The sequence below is a fragment of the Salvia splendens genome, chromosome 18 (genome assembly GCF_004379255.2).
Source record: "Salvia splendens isolate huo1 chromosome 18, SspV2, whole genome shotgun sequence".
NCBI classification, from domain to species: domain Eukaryota; kingdom Viridiplantae; phylum Streptophyta; class Magnoliopsida; order Lamiales; family Lamiaceae; genus Salvia; species Salvia splendens.
This window is the reverse complement of record NC_056049.1, coordinates 19,361,126-19,367,125: the sequence shown is the minus strand read 5'-3', so window position 1 is coordinate 19,367,125 and position 6,000 is coordinate 19,361,126.

Below are 6,000 nucleotides of genomic sequence, written 5' to 3'. Positions count from 1 at the left end.
GGTAGTGGTAGTCAAGGTGACTGGGCTGACAGATCTGCAGGTTATAACGAAAAGCAAAGGACAAAAAGTAAAAAAAAGCAAAAGCATCTAAAAAGCAAGTGGTCCCCAACATTTGACAGGGACATCATCTTCTTCAGCAACACAAACTGAAATCAGAAAACAATTCCAGATTCAACACGGAAACACAGTTTATCAATTCGCGAACACAGATCCACAAATACGAACACCAAATCTTAAATCAAGCACAGAAAATGCAACTCCGCATACTGATCAGCAGGAAGACGAAAACGAACTCAAACAAGACTTCACATGCAGCGATTCACTCACGATCAACAGTTCCACACTTAACTAAAGGAATTTTGATGGAAACAAAGAAAGGAAAGTTTCAGCACTTAAAACACCAAGGAATCTTAGATCTGAGCTAACTAGGCGGAATAGAAAGGAAAAGAAAATGACACAATATACGAAACAGAAATCAACTTCATATCATAAACACGTTCGGATCTTCCACAAGTACTTCAAAACAGAAAATATCCAAAAGCAACAAAAGATCCAACGTAAAGAAAGCAAGCGAATTAAACTACGAAAGCGAGTAAAAGTGTTTTGCCACTCCGGGCGATGATATCTCTAACTACGGTTCTGCTGGCTGGAACGAACTATCTGGAATTCCGGGAACATCTAAATCTTCAAGTGACCATGGCAGTGGCGAGAAACGAGATTCTAGACTGGGCTGAAGGACTGAACTCCGAGAGAATTCTACCTAAGAGTGATGATGATGATTCGATTCCATTCCTCTCTCCAAGTGGCTTCCTTTTATAGGGAGGCTTACCCTTGATTTTTAGGGTAAGACCTTGCGGTGAGATGACTTCTTTGCCCTTAATTGTGATTGAGCAGTCCCAGCTATCCTCATTCTCCATCTCGAGCCATATTTGCATGTATACTGGTCAGTACGTAATCGTCCTGACGCCCTTTTCACTTGAAGTGTCTGAAACTCTGCCTACTGGCTAGAATGCTTACCCTGCACGCTTAAGCAACTAGTTTTTGCAGATATAATTCAATTACGCACATCATACTGACCAGTAACCTAAGCCTAGAATACGACTTATCAAACTGCTCACACTTACCACATGCTTGTCCTCAAGCGTGAAGAACAAACAAAAACGAATAAGTCGAATTCTAGCCTGGTTACTCCCCTGACCGACTCTACCTAAACTAGACTCGACGCAAAGAAAAACACTTGGGCAAACACAGAAAAAGACACACAAACACACAAACACAAATAAAACCGAAACACAAAGATTTGGGCTATATTTTCAACCATCCCTTACCTCGGGATCTGGTGCAATCCGGCCTTAGACAGCCTTGAACTCCTGCCACCCCCCATTCCTTCCTGGTCAGTACATCCGTTTGTCAAGATCGCCCAAACTCTCGGCCAAACACTAGATTCACTCGGTCTCTCATACCTCACCAGGAATGTTAGGACCGCATTCTCTCAATATGCTCAACCACGCTTGCTTCGGACTTAGATCTTACGTGCAGCTACTGAAGGACTTAAAGGCTTGTAATGGGGCTATTGGGTTGCAGCGTTTTGGGGTAGATGTTCCTAAGGCTCTAAGTTTTCAAAATTTCTATTTTATTAATGCGGGAGAACTGTGTGCTGTAGGCTTTTGATCAGTTGCTTTTTAGCTGGCGCTTCTGGCTTGGGTCTCCAACTGTTCAGTATCATCTTGTGGCTTTGCCATCCTTATTCCTTCTCTTTTTTTGTGGTCAAGTTTCTGACCATTTTTCTCCACAATCTTCTCTCTTTTTTTTTCTTTTTTTGTGGCTTCGCCACCCTTATTCCTTCTTCTTCTCCCTTTTTTTTTTCTTTTTGTGGACCCGGGATAACTCCCTGATCGATTTTCTTCCGAACCTTCTTGCCCAGCTGGAGTCTGCTTCCTTGTACATCTTTCTGGCCAGTAGGCTTCATTCGCCTCACGCTTTGCACACACACAGTCCCAGTGGCTAGGGGTATTTATCTGGGTAAAAGAGTTAGGAAAAAAGGTTCTAAGGGTGGTTTTTTTTTTTTTTTTTTTTTTTTTTTTTCAGATGGGGGGTTTCCTACTGCCTTCAGTCTTTGCTACCCGTGGTCACTTCATCCTAGGCAATTTGTGGCAGCCTCTCTTTCTTTTCCATATATGTGGAAAGTGGTTCCACTTAAAGCTTATAACTCACATTTTAAGAGGGCTTTCGCGCTTGGCTCTAAGTATGGGCTTTTCTCTCATACTCACATCATCTATCCTGACTAGGAGGTACTAGGGAGGGTGGTTTCGGTTTTCCAGCACGTCTTATCTCCCTCAGTTCCCTTCACCGTCAGCTCAAGACGGTTGAGTTTTAAGCCCAATCAACACACAAAATAAAAAAAAACTAAACCTAACAGGACACTAACACAAGCACGAACACAAAAACTACACATATACACATACTCATCATACTGGTGCCATTTGAAACGATGGATTTCTCAGGGTGCTTTGACGAAGAAATGCCATCATGGCATCCATGGAAATCATAGGTGGTGGCTGAGCGGTCGGTGCTGGTGGCGGTGGATTTTGCTGTGGTTGTGCCTCCTGGGTTTCTTGGCGGCGCGGTTTGATTTTCCGGGCGAAAGCTTTCTTCCCCATGAGTGGAAATCTGCGATTTAGTGGTGAAAAGGTAGGGTTGAGGGTTGAGAATGATGTTTCCGCGAGAGAGATGGACAAGGATTTCTTGAAAGCGAATTGAAAATGAGGGTTTTTGAGGGAAAAGTGTTGGGACGGTAAGTTTAATTCGGGTGAGAGAGAGCAGTTGCAGGTGGTTGTAACCGGTTATCAGGGGTAGCCGGTCGCGACGTTTCAGACGGGAAGGGCGGTTGAGGTTGCTGGCCTCTGATTGGTCCGCGCGTCTTTTCCCTCTGCTCACGCGCCATTTCTCTTGCTGTCACCCTGCAAAAGCTGCACAAGCTTTAATTCAAATTTTCGTCCTTTCCATAATTCCTCCTCTACTTGCCTAAAAAAGGAGACTAATTTAAATGGGCACTTAAATAACATTTTGAAATAGCACCAGATAAGCAATCCTTTGGTCAATGCGCACTTCAAATTAAAATTAAGGCCCGAAAATATTTTTTTGGATTTTTAGGAATTATCTAGCGTGCAAATATTAATTACGTATTTACAATATTTACAACTTTCTTAGGTAATTTGGAATTCAACTTGGCCAGTATATGCATACTATTCTCAAAGGGAAACTGGCCGTGCGGAATTCCAAATTCCTATCTTACTGATCAGTATGAAACCGATGTAAGTGGCTGTAGTGGAATTTCATCCACTACACCCACCTCGCTATTATCCCTGAATATTTTCAACCTATGCCCATTTACTATGAAAGGTTCAGAGTTAGAAAAACTCCCTGAAATTTCTACTGCCCCGTTGGACCGGAGTGCAGTTATGATGTAAGGTCCTGTCCATTTGGACTTGAGTTTCCCTGGCATAAGCTTCAATCTTGACTGGAAGAGTAGTACTTTCTGGCCAACATGGAGCTCCTTAGTCCTCAGATTTCGATCATGCCATAATTTAGTTCGTTCTTTGTACCACATGGTGGAATCGAATGACTCCAATCTAAGTTCCTCAAGCTCCTGCAGTTGCAGCTTCCTTTCCTCTTCACAGGCTGTAGCATCCATATTCACTTTCTGTACTGCCCAGTATGCTCGATGCTCGATTCCAACTGGTAAATGGCACATCTTTCCAAAGACAATCCGGTAAGGGGACATGCCTATGGGAGTCTTGTAGGCTGTTCGATACGCCCAGAGAGCATCCTCTAACCTTACACTCCAATCCTTCCTAGAAGTGTTCACCGTCTTCTCCAAAATTTTCTTTATTTCGCGGTTAGAGATTTCTGCTTGACCATTTGCTTGCGGATGGTAAGGGCTGGATAGTCTATGGTGCACACTGTATTTCTTCATTAAAGCTTCAACTGTGCGATTACAGAAGTGTGTACCTTGATCGGATATGATCGTCCTGGGCACACCGAATCGGCTGAAGATATGACTCTTTAAGAATTTGGCCACTTCCTTGGCTTCACACGTGCCTGTGGCCTTGGCTTCCACCCATTTGGAGACGTAGTCTACAGCAACTAGGATATACAGATTCCCATAGGATGAAGGGAAAGGCCCCATGAAATCCATTCCCCATATGTCGAATAACTCGCAAATTATTACGGGTACCTGTGGCATTTCATCCCGGGCAGATATTCCACCGGTCAGTTGGCAACGCTCACAACTTCTGCAAAACTCGTACGTATCTTTGTTGAGGGTTGGCCAATAAAAGCCGCTATCCAAAATTTTCCTAGCCGTCTTCTTGGACCCGAAATGTCCTCCGCATGCTAACGAATGGTAGTGGGTCAAAACATCCCGCTGATCCCAGTCAGGAATGCACCTCCTTATCACTTGATCGGACCCTATCCTCCACAAATAGGGGTCGTCCCAAAAGTAGTATTTCGCTTCACTCTTGATCTTCATTCTTTGGGCTTTGGTAACACTTGGCACTTCTGGAAGCTCTCCAGTTACCAGGTAGTTGGCCAGGTCCGCGTACCAAGGCTCTTGCCCCACATTCTCTTTTCCTTTTGCTGTATCATTCTGACCAGTAAGCTTGAACACTTCTTCCCAATCAATCTTTCTGGGCACAAAAATCACCTCACACAAATGTTCCTCTGGAAATTTATCATGCACTTCGTCACCGTTTCCATCTTGCACTATTCTGCTCAAATAGTCCGCCACTTTGTTCTCGACTCCTCGCTTATCTTCTACCTCCCAGTCAAATTCTTGTAGCAAGAGTACCCATCGGATCAAGCGTGGTTTGGATTCCTTCTTGGCAATCAGATACTTAATCGCTGCATGGTCAGTATACACTATGACCTTAGATCCCAACAAATATGGCCTGAACTTCTCGAAAGAATACACCACTGCCAGCATCTCCTTTTCAGTGGTATCGTAATTCCGCTGGGCTTGATTTAAAGTCTTGGACGCATAAAAAATTACGTACCTCTTCCCGTCGATCTTCTGACCCAGCACGGCTCCTACCGCAAAATCGCTGGCGTCGCACATTACTTCGAACGGATGGTTCCAGTCAGGAGCCCTTATGATAGGTGCGGATATCAACTTTTCCTTGAGAAGGTTGAAAGCAGCCTTGCATTGCTCATCAAAGATGAATTCCACGTCATTCTGAAGTAATCTAGTAAGGGGCTGGGCGATCTTGGAGAAATCCTTGATAAATCTTCGATAAAATCCGGCGTGCCCCAGAAAACCCCTTATTCCCTTCTGATCAGTAGGGAATGGTAATTTGGATATAACATCTACCTTGGCTCGATCCACTTGGATACCTCTCTCTGAGACCACGTGTCCTAAAACTATCCTTTCGGCGACCATAAAATGGCACTTTTCGAAGTTCAAAACCAAACTCTTTGCTTGACATCTCTCCAAAACTATATCTAAATGGTGAAGGCAAGAGTCGAACGAGTCTCCGTAAACCGTAAAATCGTCCATGAATATCTCTATGCAATCCTCAATCAAATCAGAAAATATGCTCATCATACATCGTTGAAACGTACCTGGAGCGTTGCACAGGCCGAAGGGCATGCGACGGTATGCATAGGTTCCAAACGGGCAAGTGAAAGTGGTCTTGTCCTGGTCCTCAGGATCTACGTAAATTTGGAAATACCCGCTGTACCCATCTAGAAAGCAGAAAAACTTCTTCCCAGCTAATCTCTCCAACATTTGGTCGATGAACGGCAAGGGAAAATGGTCCTTCCTGGTCGCATGGTTCAGCTTACGGTAATCGATGCACATTCGCCAACCCGTGACTAGCCTCGTTGGGATCAGTTCATTCCTCTCATTCTGAACTACTTGGATGCCCGACTTCTTTGGGACCATGTGGATCGGGCTGACCCACTCACTATCCGGTACTGAATAGATAATCCCTAGTGACAACA